The sequence below is a fragment of the Notamacropus eugenii genome, chromosome 5 (assembly GCF_028372415.1).
Source record: "Notamacropus eugenii isolate mMacEug1 chromosome 5, mMacEug1.pri_v2, whole genome shotgun sequence".
In the NCBI taxonomy this organism is placed as follows: Eukaryota; Metazoa; Chordata; class Mammalia; order Diprotodontia; family Macropodidae; genus Notamacropus; species Notamacropus eugenii.
This window is the reverse complement of record NC_092876.1, coordinates 395,577,278-395,601,243: the sequence shown is the minus strand read 5'-3', so window position 1 is coordinate 395,601,243 and position 23,966 is coordinate 395,577,278.

Here is a 23,966-nt window from a genome sequence, read left to right as displayed (position 1 = left end):
AATTTGTACTCAGAGTTATCAGATTTCTCTCTGGAAGTGGATAGTATTTTTTATCATAAGTCCTTCAGAATTGTCTTGAATCATTGTCTTGATCTGAGTAGCCTAAGTCTTTTACAGTTGATGATACTTACAATATTACTAGGGTTGGGTATGATACTCCCCCGGTTCTGGTTACTTCAGTTTTCACAAATTTATATGTCTCTCCAGGTCTTTTTTCTGAAACTATCCTGCTTGTCATTAACAGAGTAGTATTCCATCACAATCATATACTACAACTTGTTCAACCATTCCCCAGTTGATGGACATACCCTCACTTTCTAATTCTTTGCTACCACAAAAAAAGAATTGCTATAAATATTTTTGTACAAATAAGTCCTTCTCCCCTTTACTTTGATCTCTTTGGGATTCAAGTCTAGTAGTAGTATTACTCAATCAAAGGGTTTGCACAATTTTATAGCTCTTTGAATATAGTTCCAAATTGTACTCCAGAATGGTTGAAGTAATTCACAACTCTACCAATAGCACATTAGTGTCCCAGTCGTTCCATTTCTCCTCCAGCATTTGTTATTTTTCCTTTTCTGTCATATTAGTCAATCTGAGGTGTGAAGTGGTAACTCAAAGTTGTATTTCTTTAATCAATAGTGATTTAGAGCATTTTTTCATGTAACTACTGACGGCTCTGATTTCTTTCTTTTGAAAACTGTTCATCCTTTGATTATCAATTGGGGAATAGCTTTCATTTCGGTAAACTTGACTCAGTTCTCTGCATAATTGAAAAATGAAACATTTATCAGAGGAAATTGCTTTAAAACAGCTTTCCCCCAGTTTCCTCTTTCCATTCTAATTTTTATTCCATTAGTTGTGGTCTTTGTAATCTTAAGAGAAGAGCAGATTTGGGACCAAGGGGAAGTTAAGCTGATGTATGTACCTATTCTCTCCCACAAGGAGCCATTAGTGGCTTCTTGGCACAGAAACACATGCTTTCATTTTGCTGCAGCTAACTTTTTTTTATATCTTCTGGCTCCATTTAAAGTAAGAATATCAGTAGAAATGTTCTTTGCTTCCTCCATTTGTACCTAAATTTTTTGGTTATCACCCAGGACTCTCACATTTAGATTACCAAGATGTAATGATTATATATGCTCTAAAAACTGTGCTTCTCAGAACTCCCTAAAATCTTTTTTACCAGGCAGTATCCACCACTAAAGAGGCAAAAAGAAAGCCACAGAGAACTAAGAATTGTTTGGGATGGGTTTTTTCTTTGTTTTTTAGACCTCCATGGCCAAAATATTCATTATAGGAATGATGGGAAGATGGTGGCAATTACATCTTAGAAGACTCTAGATCCTTCGCTACTATTAAAGGTCTAAAAATGCATCAGATTTTTTAAAAGAGGAAGAATAAACTATCCTCCAGATAGTCCAGAACTTCATAAAAAGATGAGAATTCTGTGAAAGCAACATTTTAAGTGTTTGATTTTCTTTGTTATTTCTCAAATTGAGCATACTTGTCCTGTTGGGTGAGTTTACAATTCCATTTGGATTACTTTTGCAGTGGCAAGGATCCATTGGGGGAAATTTTCAAGTCCTTTTTGGAATAAGGACCCAAGGGAAATTTGCCTGGAGTTCTAAATAGATGGATCTATAGTACTTATAGTACAGAGATCCTTGGAGAAATTTTGGTGATCCATTTGGAAAAACATACAATTAGAATATTGTATCCAGACTCCAACTGAGTAGCCTTAAGAGCTGAGAGAGTTATCAAAAGTTTTCTCCCAGGACAGTTTTCTCCTCTGAGAGTGAAAGGGCAATGCCAATTCAACACCAAGGCTCATATCCCCCTGGGAGGGACCCCATGTTGTTTGGAAAGCTTTGTATGGACCAGATTTCCATCCAAGACAGAAAACTAATTTTCTTTGTTTTTAGTTTTAGCTTTTGCTAGTAGCAAATCTTTGGTAAACTTAGTGAAGGTTTCCTTGTTTGTTCAATCTATAAAATCCATAAAACTTTGTATTTGGGACAATTGTGATTTGATTAAGACTTAATAATGAGATTAAGACTCTCATTTGTGACACTGGGGAAGCAAGTAAAAGGACATGAAGAAAAGAGTATGAAAATTGCTTTATCCTTAAAGACACCATAGCTAATGAATCAATAGCGATACCTAGTATATATGCATCAAATAACAAAGCATCTAAATATTTAAGGAAAAGTTGATGGAGTAGTAAGGGTAAATATAAGACATTAATAATAGGTGAACCCTTTTCACATTTTGCAAATCTAACCAAACAACAAACAAGAAAGAAGCTACGAGACAAAATGTTTGAATAGGCTTAAAATAAAATCACTCATTTCTGTTAACAGCACCAAGAAGTATTTGAATAAAGGAACTTTTCCTTAATATAATCAACAATATCTATCTAAAACCAGTAACAAATATAGTATGTAATTGAGAAAAACTAGAGACTTTTCCTGCAAGTTCAGAGTTACAATAAAAATGTCAGTTATTGCCCACACAATTTAACATAATGATATAGATGCTACCTGTGGCAATATGAAAAGAGAAATCAAGAGAATAAGCATGAGGAAGTATCAAACAAAATATCACTTTTTTTGTAAAAGATACAATAATTTACAAAGAGAACCTTAAGTAGGCAAAAATTAATTAAAACAGTAAATTCAGTAAAGTTGCAGTATATAAAATAAATTTATTAAAATTACTATATTTTATCATCAAAACCAAGTAGGTAGAGGTTGAAAAGCAAATTCCTTTCAAAATAACTGCAGAAATGTATAAAATTTACAAAATGTAAAAAATAAAATTTGGGATCTTATCTACCAAGAAACATCCAGGAACTATATAAATAGAACTAAAAAAAAAACACTCTCTAGAGAAATAAAAATAAATCTAAATAATTAAAAAAGATCACATTGCTTGCAGGTGGCTTGTACCAATATAATAAAAATGATGATACTACCCAAATTAATTTACTTATTCAATGTAGCACCAAACTACCAAAGGGTTGTTTTCTGTAGGTAGAAAAAATAAGTAACAAAATTAATCTGGAGTAATAGAATATCAAGAATCTCAAAGAAAGTAAGAAAAAAATAGATAGGAAGTCTAGCAGTACCAGAACTCAAATTATACCTCAAAGCCATGATCATCAATATAATTTGGTACTGGTTAAGAAACAGGGGTGTTGATCACCAGATAAGATTAGGTACACAACCTACAGAAATTAGTGAATAAAGTACCATAGTATTCAATAAACCCAAACACACCAATTCTAAAATAGGAATTCGCTATTTGACAAAAACTGTTAGAAAAACTTGAAAGTATTATATTAGAAACTAGACCCAAACCAGTATCTCTCCCCACATACAAGATAAGTTACAAATGACTTAGATATAAAAATGTCACATAATACACAAATTAGAGGAGCAAGAAAGAAATTATCTTTCTGATCTATGGATGAAAAGGAATTCATGACCACACAAGGGTGGAGAGAATCAAAGAAGACTAAAAGCACAGTTTTTAATACATAAATTTTATATATACATAACTAATGCAGCTAAGATTAGAAGGGAAACAGATAACTGGGGAAAATATTTACAACTAGCTTTTACAATGAAGGTCTTATATAGATGTAAAAGCATATAAGGAACTGGTTCAAATTTATAAGAAAAAAATAAAAGAGCTATTCCCCCATAGATAAGTGGTCAAAAGATATGAACAGGCAGTTTTCAAAGGAAGAAACCTAAGTTATTAGCAATCTGTAGGGGGAAAAAATTATTAACAACCAAGCTATGAATAACTAAATGAAAAATGTAAATCACTAATAATTAGACATATGTAAATTAAAGCTACTTTGAGATTCTGCTATCCTATTAGCAAAGATGACAGAAGAGGAAGTTATTAAATGTTGGAAAACCCACAGGAAAACATATTAATGAATTGTCAAGCCTTGGACTATGGTCAAAGCATTACCAGTTTGTACATATCCTTGGATTCATCAATATAATTGCTGATAATTCCTAATAATGACTATATTTATACAGTGTTTTAAAGTTTTCAAAGCACTTTAATTTTCTCTTCACAACTACCTTAAAAGTAGGATTTATTTTTTTATTATTTATTGATAAGGAAATGAGGAAATAAATAATATGTGAATTTTTGGAATATTTTTATGTCATAACAAATTGCAAAATATACAGCTTCAGAGGAAATTGAGTAGATCCCTATCATCTAAGCACCAAGTCTGGAGTCAGGAAGACTCATTTCCAGAGTTCAAATCTGGCCCCAGACATTAACTAGTTGTGTAACTCTGGGCAAGTCACTAAACCCTGTTTGCCTCCACTTCCTCATTTATAAAATAAATTGCAGAAGGAAATGGTAACCACTCAGGTATCTTTCCCAAGAAAATTCCAAATGGATTTTGGAAGAGTTGGACATGACTGGAAGCACTCAACAACAAAATTATGAGCTAATGCAGGGTAAAGTGAGAAACAACAGAACTACTCATATACAGACAACACATTAAGGAAAAGCAGCTGTAAAAGATTATAGAAATCTGATGCATGCAGTAACCAAATTGGATTCCAGAGGACTAATAGTGAAGCACGCTCATCATATCCTGACAGAGGTCATGAACTCAAAATACAGAATGAGGCAGACATTTTTGGATATAGTCAGTAAGAGAATTTGCTTTCCTTGACTATGCATATTAGTTATTGGGGTTTATTTTTTTTAGTTAGCTCATTATCTATCCCTTTATTTATTAGTGCGATTGTTCAATTGTGAGAGAAGGAAAGAATGCAAAAAAAGGATGAAAAAGGAAAACACTTTTATTAAGCACCTACTTTGTGTCAGGCAGTGTGCTAAGCACTTTAGGGAGATGTTTCATGTGAGGCAGGTGCTTAGAATTCCTCATTTTATGGTTGAGGAAAGTGACACAAATGGAAGTGTCACACAGCTAGGAAGTATCCATGACCAAATTTGAACTTGTCTTTCTGAATCCAGGCTCAGCACTCTCTCCACTTCATCATCTAGCTACCTTAAAGGGAAAGTGAATTTTTATAAATTGGAAAAAAATGATAAAATAATTTTTTTTAAAACTTTCATCTCCAAGTTTTCAACTTATTGATGATGGACCTTTCTTTTCTGGATTTAGCCAAGCTAGCCTTTAGAAAGTAGCCTTGTCTATTGCCAGGACTATACTCAAAGTTCTCCAGTATGGCAAAATCTGCCAGAGCTTGTGCTCAGCTAATATTCACAGCATTTGAGAATTCAAGATCATCTCCATGCCATTTAGCATTGCTCAAGATATTCTTTTGTAGAGGTGTTTTAACATTGAAAGAATTATTGTCATTGCTTAATATATTCTAATAATCCTGAGGTTTTCTGTTTTCTAAAATCAGAAGTTGTATTTCTTTTTTTTCCTTTTATTTCAAATGCTTTATTTCTTCCACATGGCTCCATTTTCTCACTTTCCCCTACTGTCCAAGAAAAAAAATTTGGAGACTTTGTTAATTGGAGTAATTAAAACTGTTGGCAGAAATGCCAATAGACAGCTGGAGAAAATCATGGCAGCTTTTGTTGGGTCATATCCTTCAGTGTTGCAGAACATTACAAAAACGCTTCTTTCCTCAGAAAGTTAGGCCACATTTGTGTAAGAAATGCAAGGAGAGCATCTATGCATAAAAATAGAGAAGAAACCTAGATTCCAGATCATCTGGAGAACTAGAAAGGAGAATTTCCAAAAATATTTGCTAGGTGATTAACTCATTAAATCTAGCATATTTCCTCTCTTGAAACTGGCAGCATTTTGCTAGTCACTTTCCATCTTCTAAGTATTCCAAAGACAGTGGACAATCCATGCCACCAGAGCACTGTGTTCACGTTAACTTCTACACATGGAAAGGTGAGGGGGAGGGGGATCACACTTCCTGAACACTAAACACATCCAAAATGAATGATGAAATTCTACCTCTTGTATCAGACAAATATATGTGAATAATTATCTTTCCTTTGGTCTTTCCAATTTTTATGGAATGTTCCCTTTGGAGTTCTTTTCCTTTCTTGGTGTACTCAACACATCTTCTATCTGGAGGGATGGGACAGGGAAAGGGTTTTAAATGACTCTATTTCTTCTTTGTTTTTCATGCATGGCAAAGTATTGTTTTTCCATATACTTGTTCCAGTTAATTTTGGTGATACAGTAAGCAATGACAACCTCACTTTATCATTCTCAGTTTTATACACACTATACCTATGTGAAGTGATGTATATATAATAGTAAGTCTATGGAGATCCAACATAGAATAATGGGTATAATGCTGGAGCCACAGGCAGAAAAACTTGGGCTTGAAGTCTACCTCTGACAACTAGCTGAGTAACTCTAGGCAAGTCACCATACCTTTCTCTAAGTCCTGTAAGGATAAAATGAAAATTAATTCACATAAATTCTTTGACAAACTTAAAAAACACTACAAGTTGTTCTAAAAGTCTTAGTGAGGTTCTTAACTTTAATAGTTTAAGAATAACTTAAATAATTAAAACTTCACTAAAAGCTTTTGGAATACTTGTATTTAAATTGTATTTAAAACATTATATTAATTGCACCAACTCTACTGGATTTGGGTGTTGGGGGAAGTCACAGTATATCAGCTCAAATCAGTTTCCAAATCCTTAAATAACATTGTTATCTATAAGAAAAGTACAGTAATAAGAGGCAAGAGACTCCTCAATGAGAGTCTTGGGAACTCCCTAAACAGGTGAAATTATAGGTCTTTTGTGAATTTACATTATGTTCCAGGGGTGGAGGAGGGTGGGATTATGAGTAGGACTATTCAACCATTCCTACTTATTATCTCTCCCCCCAACCCCTCATCCTCCCACTGCTGATGCATTCCTTAGATGGGTTACCCAGTATAGAGTTCCGTATCTTCTCTGAGAAGTAATCAACGTGTCTGTAATTCTTTCTCTCTGAGCTTGAAAACCTCAGCCAGAGACAGAGCTGCCAAGACACTTTAGTACTAAATCTTCCTTCTCCCTGTGCTTCTCTTAAATTGCATTTACAAAAACGAACATCCTGATAAACAAGGAACTTTGGTTAACACTGCTTATCTATTTATTCATTTATTTAGTTGTTTACGTATCTATCCATTCATTTATTTATCTATAAGGACAATGTTTAATTGAAGAAAAACAAATTGACTTTCCTTGTTCTGTAAACATACTGGAAAGAAAGGCCTCTGGACTTCCTTGACTAAGCCCATGGGGAAAGGAAAACTACCATCTTGAGGTTTGTAGTGGGAGGTTTGAGGGGGTGGGGTGTTTCAGCAATGAGTCTTCTCACTCCTCATATCTGATTAGAACAATAGTTTCATTCTCAAATCATCTGTTTACTCCTTAAGTTGGCTGCTTCTACCTACACTACCAGTCTCACTTTCATACAACTCACATCTCGTCTTCTAACACCATGCTCTTTTGTTAAGAAAAGAAATGCTTGACTTTGAACTGGCAGAAACCACTCCGGTTTGATTCGACTGGAACCTTGATTCTGAGGCAAGCCACCTCACAGACAGAATATAGAAGAACTGGGGAAACCAAGGGCTTTTAAGTTTTCTTTCAACAACTCTTCTTGGCAAAGGGCTAGGACTCCTCAGTGAGAAATCTCCCCTTAATATATGGTGATTATCCGGTACAGTTCCTAAATCTTCACCTTTGTATGCTAGGTCATAATGAGAGAGTGACTAATTACTCAATAGTCACCAAGGAAGTCTGGGATTCAAGGTACTCCAGTCTTTTTCATCTCTAAATCTCTTTCATCAATGCAAAAAGTAGGTTGAAAAAAAAAAAGTAGAGAGGTCAGCTATGGACTAGGGGAAAATTTGTTGTGTCCGGTGTTAACCTGAAAACTTGATTAGAGAAAAGGCAACATGGCTAAATGCATACATTTTGTGATTTAATTAATTAATTAATCAATTCCCTATTAAAGACAATGGTAACATAATGCATTATGGAGCCAGAAATGTTCTGGCTACCCAGTGCAGAAATCTTCTGGCTTATATACATTTTGCCGTGAGAAAGAAACTCTCCTAATTAAGCAAACCATAAATTCAGTAAGACTGGACAATTAACAAAGCAATGTTGGTCAGGCCTTGGGATTTCAGGCTGGGTAAGCATATGTCTCGGTGATAAGGAAAGAAACCCCACCACTAGTAAGTGGCAGGCTTCCTCCCCTAAACAGATAATTGACATAGAAAAGGGTAAACAATGTTCAATAGAAATTACGACCTAAGATGTCAATATTTTCTTTACCATTAATATGCCATAACATAGTATGTGTCTACAGATAATAAGATTCAAAGGAAAGTCTCATTATTCAAGATATAGTGTCTTAGGTTAAAGGTCTCCTTAAGGAGTGTAGAGTCGGCCTTGGCTGGCTTTTGCTGACATAGGAAAGGCACTCTCTGAGTTTACTTCAGAGAGAACAAAGAGATTATTCCAAAATTTTATATTAAACATTATCACCGGTAACAGGTCAGTTACTCTCCTGGGCTATTCAAATGCAAATGAGCTCCTTAAAGCCTCATTTCTTTCATAAGCCCACTCCAAATTTTATATCCACTACAAGATACAAAATACACTCAACTAAGAAAGGGGTTCCATTTTACAAGATGAAAATGTAGTCAGAATGAGGTAAACAACTTTGTCTCTGTGTAGCACCAATGTGATATTTACAGTACCTATAGCAGTCATGAATATGCAGGCACAATTCTGAATCGCGAAATATCATAGACTCTACATATAGAAGATAAAACCAAAATATTTATTCCAACACCAGAAAGTCAAATCCATCATAATGCATACACAATAACAATGCAGAGAACAATACTAGCCCCAAGCATTCCCTCTGCTAGGCTTCCCACAAACCAGCTTCCTTAAACAAATCACAAACAGGCTCCCTTAAACAAAATGCCCTTCTCTCACTCACAGTCAGATGCAGGCTTGCCTTCATCTTTCAGTTCTGACTGCTGTGATCAATTTCCTCTTAGCTCTACTCTAGCTCTGCCTCTTCCTCTTCTACCCTTCCTGCTCCACCCCTTCAGCAAACTCCTCCCTCCACAGATTCAAGCTTACATGTGACCCAGGCAGGTTACATGGGTTTATTAATAAATGGGAAAGATCTTCCCATTTAAGTTACCATTATATTCTGTGTCTCTGTCTCTCTTTTTCCTGCCCACCTCAATTTATACATGTGGAGAGAGAGAGAGGAGGAGAGACAGAGACAGAAAGACAGAGAGAATTTTGGCCTTCATTTTTTTATTTCAAATCAAATCAAAAAATTTGATTTCATTGGGTTACAGAATTGTAGGTAACGAAACTCCATCTGTCAATGAATATAGAGATGCAACTGTTTTGTAACTTATATATGGTCCTGTAAAATTTCCCGTAGACCAGAAATTTTAAGTAACATGCCTAAACCCAGAATTGACAATAAAAAAATTGCCTATAAGTCATGCTTTAAGTGTGATAAAGTGAAACTTCTTGGTACTGGAAGTTAGAAGACCTGTTCAGGTACTACCTGATTGTCCTTCAGTAAGTCACTTGAAACTCTTTGAGTTTCAGTTTTTTTGATAAAATGGAAAGGCTTGATATCCAGAGTCCTGAAAAAGCTTTAAGTTTATTTTTGAAAAATTTAGCTTTGAAAGCTAATCAAAATCTGTCTGAAAACCCTCCAGGGCCAGAGATATCTTCCTCATTTGTGCAGCATTAACTTGTCTCTTCTGAGTAGGGATTTTCACATCAATTTGTATAATCCCCATTAAACACAGATTAAAGGCTTGAAATAGCAATTCAAACTTTTTTTTTTTTTAATGTTGAATCATTGGGAAACAATCTGACACCAGGGGACAGCGTGCTGAGCCACATCTCTCAGTAGGTGTTGGCTTTATTTTCTTACAGCCTCTATCCCTCATATGTCTAATAAAGCCACTTGTATACACATAAAATGAAATAGCCAAGCTGGTCATTCTAATTATCTTAACAGATTATATGGATTCTTAATTGGGATCATGACAATGCCTGAAACAACTAGTGCCACATTTGTTGCTGTTGTTGCTGTTGAGAAATTACTCAGTTTTTTTTTTTTTTTCTGTGTAAGCTCTGTTACAGTATTGTGAGAGAATTAACACCCATATAAAATCCTCTAGTACCACAGGACCAGAAGGTCCCTTATAGTACATTTAGCTTCATCTATGCTAGAGAAAGGATCTTCTTCAAAACAACATATTTAAATTTCAAAGAATGAAAAAGTGAAGGTGAGAGAAGGGAACAAGCTTTTGTTAAGTGCCTATCATGTGCCAGACAAATGCTAATTGTTTTATGATGTGTTTTCCTTTGATCCTCACAAAAACCAGGCAGTGTAGGTGCTGTTATGATCTCCAGGTGTGGAAAATGAAATAAACAGCCTCTGAACCTGGATTTGATCTCAGGTCTTGATGACTCCAAGTCCACCACTCTATCCACTGTACCATCCAAGACTAAACATTGTAAGATTGCTTATGTAAATTCCCCACATTAGAGACTATAGAGAATATCCACAAAGAAGGAAGTGGATCAGCAAGTGGAATACCCAAATATTCACATGTAGCAAAACCCAGGAAAGTAGCTAGTAGCAAAACCCATGACCTCAAATATATCCATACATATATCCACACTTTATATAATAAAGAATTGTAGGTCCTGACATAGGAGTCCTTAAACTTAAGTCCATGAAAATATATTTCTTTTAATATGTTGATATCAGTGTCATTGGTTTCCTTTGGAATGCTATTTATTTTATTTTACGCATCTAAAAATATTATTATTCTGAGAAGAGGTCCATAGGTTTCACCAGACAGACAAAGGAGTTCATTTCAAACACACACACACACACACACACACACACACACATACACGGTAAGAACCCTTGTCCTAATGTAATAGGGCAAATATAAATATATATCACTGAGTCTTGGTACAGTGAAATTTATGATTAGTCTATGGCTCTAGAAGGGTATACTTTATTTTTTTATGTAGAATTTATTTATTATTGGTTTTCAGCATTCACTTCCATAAGATTTTGAGTTTTAAATTTCTCCTGCTTCCTCTCCTCCGCTTTTCAAGACAGCATGTGATGTGATATAGGATCTACTTATATATTCATGTTAAGCAAATTTTCACATTAGTCATGATATTATGAAGGATTAGAATGAATGGGAGGAACCACAAAAAAAAAGAAAGAAAGAAAGAAAAGGAAAGGAAGGCAAATAGTATGCTTCCAACTGCATTCAAACTCCGAAGTTCTCTCTCTGGAAGTGGACAGCATTTTCCATCATGAGTCTTTTGGAGTTGTCTTAGGTCCTTCAATTGCTGAGAAGAGCTAAGTCTATCAAGGTCACAATGTGGCTGTTACTGAATGTTCTCCTGGTTCTGCTTACTTCACTCAGCATCAGTTTACATACGTCTTTCTAGGTTTTCCTGAAGTCTGCCCTGCTCATCATTTCTTATCACTTAATAGTATTCCATTATATTCATATAGTATAACTTGCTCAGTCATTCTTCAACTGATGGGCATCCCCTCAATTTATAATTCTTTGCCACCATAAAAAGAGCTGCAAAAATAATTTTGTCCATATGGGTCCTTTTCCCTTTTTTATGATCTCTTTGGGATACAGACCTAGAAGTGGTTTTACTGGGTCAAAAGGTATGCACAGTTTTATAGCCCTTTGGGCATAGTTCCAAGTTGCTCTTCAGAGTGATTGGATCAGCTCCACAAACAGTGAATTAGTGTTCCAATTTTCCAACATATTCTCCAACATTTGTCATTTTTCTGTTTTGTCATATAAGCCAATCTGATAGGTGTGATATGGTATCTCAGGGTCATTTTGATTTGCCTTTCTCTAATCAACAGTGATTTAGAGTATATTTTCATATGACTATAAAAAGTTTTAATTTCTTCATCTGAAAACTACCAGTTCATATCCTTTGATCATTAATCAATTAGTGAATGACTTGTATTCTTATAAATTTGACTCAGCTCTCAGTATATTTTAGTAAAGAGGCCTTTATCAGAGACACAAGCTATAAAAATTGTTCCCCAGCTTTCTGCTTCTCTTCTAATCTTGGTTGCATTGACTTTGTTTTTGCAAAACCTTTTCAATTTAATGTAATCACAATGAATCATTTTGCATTTCACAATGTTCTCTATATTGTTTGGTCATAAATTCTTCTCTTCTGCATAGAGCTGACAGGTAAACTATTCCTTGCTCTCTTAGTTTGCTTATAGTATCAGTCTTTATATCTAAATCATATACCCATTTTGACTTTAACTTGGTATTGGATACAAGATGCTGATCTACGCCTAGTTTCTGCCATATTATTTTCCAGTTTTCTCATCAGTTTTTGTTAAATGGTGAGTTCTTATCCTTGGATAAGAACTGGAGTCCTTGTATTTATCAAATAATAGATTACTATGGTCATTAACAATTGTGTCTTAAATATCTAACCTATTCCACTGATCCACCACTACATTTCTTAACCAGTACCTGCTTTATAATACATTTTAAGATCTGGTACAGCTAGGCCACCTTCCCTTGAATTTCTTTTCATTAATTCCCTTGATATTCTAGACCTTTTATTCTTTCAAGTGAATTTTGTTACTGTTTTTTTCTACCTCTATGAAATAATTTTTTGGTATTTTGATTGGTATGGTACTGAACAAATAAATTAATTTAGAGAGAACTGCAATGTTTATTATATTAGCTTGCTCTACCCATGAGCAACTGATCATTTTCCAATTATTTAGATCTGACTTTATTTCTGTGAAGAGTGTTTTGTAATTGTGTTCCTATAATTCCTGGGTTCATTTTGGCAGGTAGGTTTCCAAATATTTTATAAGATCAACAGATGATTTAAATGGAATTTCTTTTTCTATTTCTTGCTGTTGGATTTTATTAGTAATTATAGAAATGCCAATATTTATGTGAGTTTATTTTACATCCTGTAACTTTGCTAAATGTGTTTATTATTGCAAGTAATTTTTTACTTGATTCTATAGGATTTTCTAAGTATAGATGGGTATATTTTATTCAAAGAAAAAAGATAGGTACAAAATGGTGGGGAGGAGAGAAGGAAGAACAGTAAATTAATAAAACATATCCATGTGAGGAAATCTAGGGAAAAAAAACAAGGAAGCATGACAGAGAATGTTGGGTTAAAAGTCAAAAGAAAGAGATATGTAAGTGATTTTTGTCATTGAAGTACATTATAGACTACCTGAACAGATATAGATGAGCAGTTTTGTTTTGGTTTTGGGGGTGGGGAATCACTAGTCTGACACAGAAGCATGGTAGTGATTGGAAACTACAGTTATCCAGACATCTGCAGGAGTTCTCTTTCTTCTGAGAGCATCATAGCTAATAATTTCTTAACTTGCCCCAGAGATAGTCTCATCCTTCAAAGGGAGAGGAAAGAACATGAAGAAATTCCATTCTAGTATTGATTCTCACTAACAAGGGGAAACTGGCTGTTGGGATAGAAATGATGGGAACCTTGGGGGAAAGTATTCATTTCGTTCTAGAGTTTGTCATAGTTCGTGTTGGGCATAGTCCAACCGGACTAAATTGTGCAATCTCATATCTCAAGTGGAGCACACCTAGGAATAAAACATTCAGAGGAAGTCAGTTCAGGAGGGATGGAAGATGCTAAAAAAAAAAAAGAAATTCTGAAGACATAAATGGAAACAATTCCAATGAGGAGAGAAAATTGGATTTGTCAGAAGAGACCAATGTGAATACACTGGGAACTCATCAAGCACCTTAGATTTTAACACAGTAGAAGGACCAGGGAAGCCAATTGATGCAGAAAGGTTATTGTAAGGTAATCTTGTCTTATGGCATAATATTATGGTAATATAATCTTATCTCTATTTTCTTTGTCTTATAGATTAATATATATGTACATCAATCTATATCTAACTACGTGTTTGTATATGTGTGTGTGTACACATACATACATACATACATACATACATACATAGCCAATTCTCAACATTCATGGGTTTAACTTTTGAGACTTAAAGCAATTGGTGATTTTATTAGTAATCTCATTTTCACTTTGCTGTTGATAACTGTGCACATTTGTGGCTATGTGCAGTAGAGAGGAAAAATGAGAGGCACAATGCATGCAAGTTTATATCCGAATAAAGGAGGAAAGTGTTTATGAAAGTGTTCATGAATCCATTCCAGAAAGTACTAAAGTAATCTCTTTAGAGCACTAGAAGGGAACTAGAAAAATAGAAAAGTGGTTGTTTGTGGGTAAATGAAATGATCATCAGCCCTGCCACTTGCCAGGTTTCCTAGCCAGTGCAGCATGGAGTTGTGGAGCTAAGGCATGTGTTTTTCATCTGGGAACAGTTGAAACATAGAACCAAAAGGAAAAATAGAGATGGCAAATAGGCCCTTTCCCCTTTTTTACCTGGGGATTCCTTCTGACATTATTGACCCTGTCTCTCCTCATCTTGCCTTGTGTTTTCTTTCCTCTTCCCTGCTTTTTATGGGTTATTTCATGGTTACTGTGTTGGGAAAACTGCATATGATCAGCGTTAATCTTTTGTTAGGAAGAATTGTAAGTAGAAAAAAAGTATTTTCAGCAATCTCTAGTGAAAAATCATAGTTTTTTATTGTTGCAGGAATCTAACCTTTTATCTCTCATATGCTCAATGTATCAACATTCATATTTTTGAATTCTAGGAATGTTACTCCCACCAAAGTTAAGGTTTGACTCTGTGTTTGTGTGTGTGTGTGTGTGTGTGTGTGTGTGTGAGAGAGAGAGAGAGAGAGAGACAGAGAGACAGAGAGAGAGAGAGAGAAAGAGAGAGAGAGAGAGAGAGAGAGAGAGAGAGAGAAACTAATTGATGAATCTGGTCCTTTGAAAGTATTCGTAAATTCTGGACCTTCCTTAGAAGAAATGTACAAGAGATAAAAGCAAGGCCAGATAACAATATGTAACACAGGCCTGTAAAAATAGTGTGTGGAATGCAGAGGTTGATGAGGGAAGATACTCAAAACCATTTTTTGGGGGAGGGATGTGTATTTTCGTTGGTTTTTATGCAATATTAGAAATAAAAGAGTGATCAAAGAAGGGACAGAACCTTTCCTTAGGGTTGATGGGATGAGGATATCAGCAGAAAAATAAAAAAAGCAGAAGTGCTTTATTGTCACTTTGTTTTTATTTTCTTGACAAAGAGTGACCATTACACTGGTCCTGACAGAACACAAATTGCTAACAGAATGCAAGCACCCAACAGAAATAAAGAGATACTAAGAAAGCACCTAACTATCCCTAGAGACTTCAAGTCCCATGCTCAAGATGACATACATGCTTGGGTCCAAAAAAAGTGACAGATGTGACTCTTGTCACGTGCGTATTTGAAAGATCATAGAAAATAGAAGAAGTACTAAAAGACTGAGGAAGAGAAAATGTCCCAATTCTTTCCCCCATCCCATTCCCCACTCCTCCCAAATAGGAGAGAAGATAATCTGCAAACTATACACAGTGAACTTGATCTCATCTCCTTAAAGACACTTATCATGTGATCTCTGAGAACTTACTTCCCCAAGCTGAGCATTCCATTTTTTTAATCACTCTTCATGCAGTATGCAAAGCATTCTGATTGCCCTCCTCTGTACTCTCATCAGCGTTTCAATGACTTTCATAAAATGTGGTACCCAAATTGTGCATACACTTTGACCTAATGATACTAACAGAGAGCAAAGAAGGACTTTTATGTACAAAATTATTTATAGCTACTCTTTTTGTAGTAGCAAATAACTGAAAAGTAAAAAAAAAAATACAATACTAGTGAGGTACACATGTAGAGAACATGGGGCTGAGGAGGACTTCCTGACTGTTGTCCCCAGGGGTTGTTTACTTCTTTCTTGCAGTCTTCTAGATGTCCTCGGATGTACTTCTCTGCAGGACTCAATAGATCAGTACCTATCTAAAGAACCTAAGATTTCTCTTCATCACAAAGGGTGACAATACCAGTCACCTGGGTGACTGATTTCCCCCCTCCATCTGTAGACATTTCTATTATTGGTCACTACCTTTCCAATAGCTTCTGTTAAGACTCTCGTTACTGGTGGGATCTCTGATGACATTAACGGTTCTTCCATTTCCTGAGCCCTCCCTTTGCAGAATTCTGCTAAATTTTCCATGTAATTTCTTAGATTCAGAATAGACAAGAGTATCTATGTATATTTCAGGGACAGGACCTTCATCAGCTAGTTAATTTGTTACAATGTAACTTGAAAAAAAAGCTAGTAGGTGCTTTATTTCTTTTGTATTCTCTGTAGATGGTAAACTCTGTTATTCAAGGGCTGCCTGTGAATTCTCCATCCAGCTCACCTCTCTGTTTTATTTTCTTACTATTTTTCTCCATCAGTTATTTGATTGAGGAAAGAGTCACAAGTAACAACCTCTTAAAGACAAAGATGATCCATCATCAATGTGTGTTTTATTAAAGGTAATAAGGAAAGTCTTCCCCAAACAGGTTTTTGCTACTATTGGGATTGATACTTTCATGTAGGAAAAGCAAGGTTGAATTCTTGTTTCACTGTTTTCATCTTTCCATTCAGGCCCTTTAGGTTACTGAGTATCCAGGGAAACTGACTGGACCTGAACCAGGATTTCCCATGGGATAATCTATTTCACATTTTATGGGTATATGTGTGTCTGAAGGACAAGGGAAGACATGCATAGAAGGGAAAATATAAGCATTTTAATTTTCTATTCCTTAGCAGCTCTAATAAAAGATTTGCTGGGAAAGTAATTGAAAACACTGGCAAAAATGAAGTTTGGATCAGAGATATCTGTGGAGGTAATCTACGTATTTTACTCAGTCTAACTATCAAAATTTGCCTGTAAATGCCCTCAGCCCCACACTTGCTTGGACTATGGAGATACAGTAATCACACTTGAAGAAGACAAAAAGAATTTGGAAGAATTCATTATCCACACAACACTACAGTAATATTTCCAAGAATCTTTGAGACATTACTTAGTGACAAATATTAGTCTTTTCACATAATAAGTGAAGCTAACGAAGTTGGAGATTAAAAAGATTATTTTCAGGTTGAATTTTAAAAATCCATAGCAAACCTAAAACAGAATCCAGTCCATTTGATCCTATTCCAAGAGAAAAAAAAAAACTTAGGAGAAACATAGAATTGTATCCAACTTATTGATGAATTTGCACATTATTCTTTTTCACTGAGCACACTAAACAATCTTTTTTTAGTTGTGGCATTTTCACGTTGACCAACCAATTCACACAAGTATGAACTTCATTTCAGTAGATCTTGTATCTCCTGAATGGCCACCTTAGGAGTAATGGACCCGAAAGCTAAATGGGCTGGTTGTAGCTTCTCTGGTCATCAAGTTAGCCACCGATATGATTTAATAGTATAAATGGGGATTTAATGCCATAAACTGCATCTGGATTTTGAGTGAATTATCTATTGCAAGAATAAGGGATATTACAACAACTATCCTTCATTTCTGTTCTTAACCTCTGAACTTAAAGCCCCAATTGTCTGAAAGTGGGAGAAGCATTTTGGCAAGTATATAGACAAATGTCACATCTAAAAAGGGTGACCAGGTTTGAGATAGGAATGGAGAACATGTGTATATGAATCAGTTAAGGAAAATGGCTGACCTGGAAAAGAAAGCACATGTACATAACTGTCTTCAAGAATGTAAAAATTTTAAAAAGCAGAATTACCCAAATGGAGGAGAAGGTTTAAAAGCTCACTGAACAAAATAATTCATTGAAAGAGAGAACTGAGTTCAGGGAAATGAATGACTATGAGTTAAACCAAGCAGTTAGTAAACAAAACCAAAAATTTGAAAAAATAGAAGATAATGTGAAACCACTCATTGGAAAAACAACTGACCTTGAAAATAGATCCAGGAGAAATAATTTAAAAATTATTGGACTACCTGAAAGCCATGATCAAAAAAAGAGCCTAGACATTATCTTCCATGAAATTATCAAGGAAAACTGCCCTGATGTTACAGAATCAGAGGACAAAATGGATATCGAAAGAATTCACTGATCACCTCCTGAAAGAAATCCGAACAGAGAAACTCCTAGGAATATTGTGGCCAAATTTCAGAGTTTCCAGATCAAGGAGAAAATACTGCAAGCAGTTAGAAAGAAACAATTTGAGTACTGTGGAAACACAATCAGGATAACACAGGATCTGGCAGCTTCAACATTAAGGAATCAAAGGGCTTGGAGTGGGATATTTCAGAAGTCAAAGGAACTAGGATTGAAACCAAGAATCGCCTCCCCAGCAAATCTGAATATAATACTTCAAGGGAAAAAGTGGTCATTAAGTGATATAGACGACTTTCAAGAATTCATGTTGAGGAAAAGACCAGATCTGTATTCAAACATTTGACTTCCCAAGACAAGAATCAAGAGAAGCATGAAAAGGTAAACAGAAAAGAAAAATCATAAACGACTCTGTAAAGCTGAACTGTTTACATTACTACATGGAAAGAAAATATTTTTAACTTGAATCTTTTCTCAATAGTTGGGTAGTTGGAGAGATTGTAAACACACACACAGATAGAGAGTACAGGGTGTGTTATATCAGAAGAGATGATATCTACACACAAAAAAAATAATAATAAAATTAAATTAAATAAAAATTAAGGGGTGAAGGGGGAAAATATCAGGAAGAGAAAGGGAGTAATGGAACTGGGCAGGCTATAACTCATAAAAGAGATAAGAAAAATCTTATTCAATGGAGGAGATAAGGGAGAAGGGGAGAGGGGAAAAAATAAAGCTACTCTCCCCACATGTGGCTGAAGGAGGGAATAACATGCTTACTAAATTTGATATGAAAATTTATATCACACCACAGGAAAGTAGGAGAGGAGGTGACAAGTAGAGTGAAGGGAATGTTAGAAGGGAGGGCAAATGGGAGAAGGGAGTCACCAGAAATAAACACTTTCAAGAAGGGACAAGGTCAATTGCAGGGGGGGAAAGTAAGGGGGAATAGGGTAGGACAGAGGTCAACATAATTAATATTATACAACATAATCATTATGGAAGTCTTTTGCAAAAGAATACATATTTAGTCTCCATTGATTGCTTCCCTTCTCAGTGGGACTGGGGAGGGAAGGGGGAAGGGAGAGAAGTTGGAATTCAAAGTATTAGAAATGAATGGTTAGAATTTTTATTGAATAAAATCGGGAAATAAGAACTACAGGGAATGGGGTATGGAAATTTATCTTGCCCTGCAAGAAAAGAGAGAAGATGGGGATAGGAGAGGGGTGAGGTGTGATGGAGAGGAGGGTACATTGAGGGAAGGAGTAATCAGAATGCAAGATATTAGGAAGCAGGGGAAGGAGAGTGATGGGGAGAAAAATTGGACATGTTACAAAGTGAGGTAAAAGTAATTAGTATTAAAACAATAGACCGAATTAATTACTGAGAATAAATCAATGACATCTTTAGTTTGGAGAAAAGAATTTCAATCTAAATTTCCTGGAGGAAGGTAACCTCAGATAAAATTTGGCATTGATGGAAAAGTCAAGGTTTTAATGGTAAATTTGATTTTATGGTTGCCATTTAATCAGAAACTAGAACGTGCATAGAAAGGCATGTAAGACACTTAAGACTTGCTTCAAAAGATGTTCCTTATCCAAAGTGAAACTATAACCATATTTGAAACCTGGTTATTGGAACTTGCCATTTTTAGATGCTATGGAACTATTAAGTGGCTGTTATTCTGAGTCTAACTCCAGGTATGGGTAGCAAGAAAGGTGATATGAGCCTCCAATACATGATGCCAGTAAGTTGATGAGATGCTGGTCTGAACTGCATAGGTGACCTCAAGGGAAGGGTGGGAGAGCAGCTGTTCAGCATGGGCTGAGGTGGGATTCTCCTGACTCAATTTCCCCACTGATACCTGGCAAACTTTAAGCCTGACTGAATGCAAGTGGATAATCTAATCCTGCCTGGAACTGACATGAAGTTGGGGAGATATTGTATCCTTGCAATGTCCCTGCTATTGGTGGCAATTTCCTATAGTCAAAAGGTTTGTAAGCTTAATACCAGATCTATTCAATTATAGATTTTTGGTAGGGGAACATCCAAGGTTGTCTAAAATTAAGCTATTAGGCTTAGGACTTTAGACCAACAACAATAAGTTAGGGTCCATTAGTTCTTAGTAATTGTGGAGACAATTAAGTCTAAAGCATATGAAGTTAGCAACATAAATATTATTTGTGTCTCAGTTGGTTAATTTTTGTTAAAAAATTCTTTTGTGATCCATATTGTAAATGTTTTAAAAAGAAGTATCACCTGACCAAAAGTTTGAATTGCTTTATCTGTTATAAACTGTATTAAAAATTTTTTTAAAATGTAAAGACCTGTTATGAAGAAAAGGAATTAGATTTATTCTGTTTACCTGAGAAGATAGAAAAAAGAGAAATGAGTAAAGTGTGCAGAATCAGGTTTGAGCTTAGTGAAGGGAAACATTTCCTAATAACTAAAATAGTCAGGGGTGGTGCCAAGATGGTGAACTAAAATCAGGGACCTTCTTGAGCTCTTCCCCAAAACCCTTGCAAATACTTGTAAAAAATAGCTCTAAACAAATTTGAGAGCTGCAGAACCCACAAAGTGATAGAGGGAGGCAAATCCCCAGCCTGGAACAGCCTGGGAGGAAGCATCTGTAGCACTGGGCTGGGAGTGGAGTGGAGCATAGTACTGCATGGGCCTTGTCAGCACAGACAGGATGGAACAGGCCTCAGGAAACTGAATTGCTGGCAGTTGTGGCAGTTTTCAGACTCCTTCACCCACAAATGCCAAAGAAAGCAGAAGATCAGTGGGAAAATTCTGTGGGAAGTGAGTGGGAAAGGGGCGTGATCCTGCTGGGGTCCTGTCTCAGTGGAGGCAGCAGCAGCTTCCAGGGCTCTGGGCCCACAGATGGTAGGGGATAAAACAGCTGATACAAAACCCCTGAAGCCTGAGACAATGCACCCACCCCCATCCTCACTCCCACTGGAAAAAGAGTCCTACTTTGACAAAGAGTTAGAAAGTCAAATATTTGGTGGAAAGATGAGCAAACACAGGGAAAAAAGTCAGAGTATAGAATCACTTTAGTGACAAAGAAGATCAAAATGTATAACCAGAAGACAGCACGGTCAAAGTTCCTCCACCCAAAGTCTCCCAAGAAAAATATGAATTGCTCTTAAGCCATGGAAAAGCTCAAAAAGGACTTTGAAGATCAAGTAGGAGTAGAGCAAAAATTTGGAAAAGAAATGAGAGTGATGCAAGAAAATCATGAAAAATGAGTCAATAGCTTACTAAAGGATACCCAAAAAGTACTGAAGAAAATAACACTTTAAAAAATAGACTAACCAAAATAACAAAAGAGGTCCAAAAAGCCAATGAGAAGAAGAATGCCTTAAAAAGCAGTATTGGCCAAATGGAAAAAATGGTCAAAAAGCTCACTGAATAAAGCAATTCCTAAATTAGAATGGGGCAAATGGAAACTAATGACTTTATGAGAAATCAAGACCTTATCAAATAGAACCCAAAGAATGAAAAATAGAAGACAATGTAAAATATCTCTTTGGAAAAACAACTGACCTGGAAAATAGATCCAGGAGAGACTATTTTAAAATTATTGGACTACTTAAAAGCCATGATCAGAAAAAGAGCCTACACATCACCTTTTGTGAAATTATCAAGGAAAACTGCCCTAATGTTCTAGAACCAGAGGGTAAAATAGAAATGGAAAGAATTCATTGATCACCTCCTGAAAGAGATCCCAAAAGGATACCTCCTAGGAATATTGTATCCAAATTCCAGAGGTCTCAGGTCAAGGAGAAATTACTGCAAGCAGCTACAGAGAAGCAATGCTAATATTGTGGAAATATAATCAGGATAACACAAGATCTAGCAGCCCCTACATTAAGGGATTGGAGGGCTTGGAATATGATATTCCAGAGGTCTAGGGAGGTAGGATTAAAATCAAGAATTACCTACCCAACAAAACTGAGTATCTTATTCCAGGGGTAGGGGAAATTGAATTTCAGTTAAATAGAGAACTTTCAAGCATTCTTGATGAAAATATCAGAGTTAAATAGAAAATTTGACTTTCAAATACAAGAATCAAAAGAAGCATGAAAAGATAAACAAGAAAGAAAAATCATAACAGACTTATTAAGATTGAACTGTTTACATTCCTACGTGGAAAAATGATATTTATAACTCATGAGACCTTGCTTAGTATTAGTGTAGTTGGGGGAATTAGATAGATGATAGATAGATAGATAGATAGATAGATAGATAGATAGATAGATAAATGGATGGATGGATAGATGGCACATGGTGAGTTGAATGTGAAGAGATGATATCTAAAAATAAAATTAAGGGATGAGAGGGAAATATGTTGGGAGAAGGAGAAAGGGAGCAACAGAATGTGGTAAAATATCTCACATAAAAGACACAAGAAAGAAGTTTCACAATGGAGTGGAGGAGGGGGAGGTGAGAGAGAATGAGTGAATCTTATTTTCATCAGATTTGGCTTAAGGAGGGAATAACATAACACACTCAGTTGGGTATCTTATCCTATAAGAAAGTAAGGGGGAATGGGATAAGGGTGGGGGGGATAATTGAAGGGAGGGTAAATTGTGGAAGGGGGTAATCAGAAGCAAACACTTTTGAAAAGGGACACAGTAAAAGCTGAAAATAGAATTAGTGGGGGGGCAGGATAGGATGGAGGGAGATAGTTAGTCTTTCACACCATGACTATTATGGAAGTGTTCTGCATAACTACACATGTATAAACTACATCGAATTGTTTGCCTTCTCAATGAGGGTGGTTAAGGAGGGAAGAAGGAAGAGAATTTGGAACTCAAAGTTTTAAAAACACATGTTGCAAATTGTTTTTACATGCAACTGGGAAATAAGATAACTAGGCAATGAGGTATAGAAATCTATCTTGCCCTTCAGGAAAGTAAAGGTGAAAGGGAAGGAGGGGGAATGATAAAAGGAAGGACAGACTGGGAGAAAGGGTAATCAGAATGCATGCCATCTTGGGGTGGAGGAAGGAGAGAGATGGGTAGAAAATTTGGAACTCATAATATTGTGCAAATGAATGTTTAAAACTAAAAATTAATTAATTAAAAATAAAATAAAATAGTCCAAAACAGATTGGGCTGCCTTGGGGAAATTCCCTGATCAATTTGATAAGCTTACTAGGATGTGAGCCTCTATGTGGGACTTTTGATTGTATCTTCCTATAGAGGGTGTGAATGTGCCCCTTAGAACCTTGAAAAAGATGGGCTTCCCTGATGGGGACTGCCCCCAGAAGAACAGTTTGACCAATACTCTAAAGGAAGAGAATCTTAGATGAGAGATAATTGCAGGAAAGGCAGGTACCACACCTATAAGGGATAAATGAAGTCATACAACTGGAATGCTAAAGGTCCGACCATCTGAATTGACTACTGCCCCATTCAGATATGCATCAAACACTGATTCTTCCACATACCCACAAACAGCTGAATATGCAAAGTCTACTTTCATTTTCAGTTTTGAAAATCTGTGCTATAAAAGAATTACCTGACTATTTTCATGTTTTCCCTTCCACCTTTCTTCTAGGGAAGTCCTGAGTGTAGTATTTGATGAGAGGAGAAGGAATTATCTTCTCCCTCCAGGAGACTATAAAGGTGTCTTTGGAAAGAGACAAGTCAGATGAAGACTTATGGTTGGTGGACCAAGTGAGAAACGTTTGAATAATACTGTCCTCCTAGTTAGATAAGGAAACTGATTTCCTAGGCAGTGCAATCCAACATCTGGCCTTTTAAATATGAAAGGGAGATTTCCTGGGTAG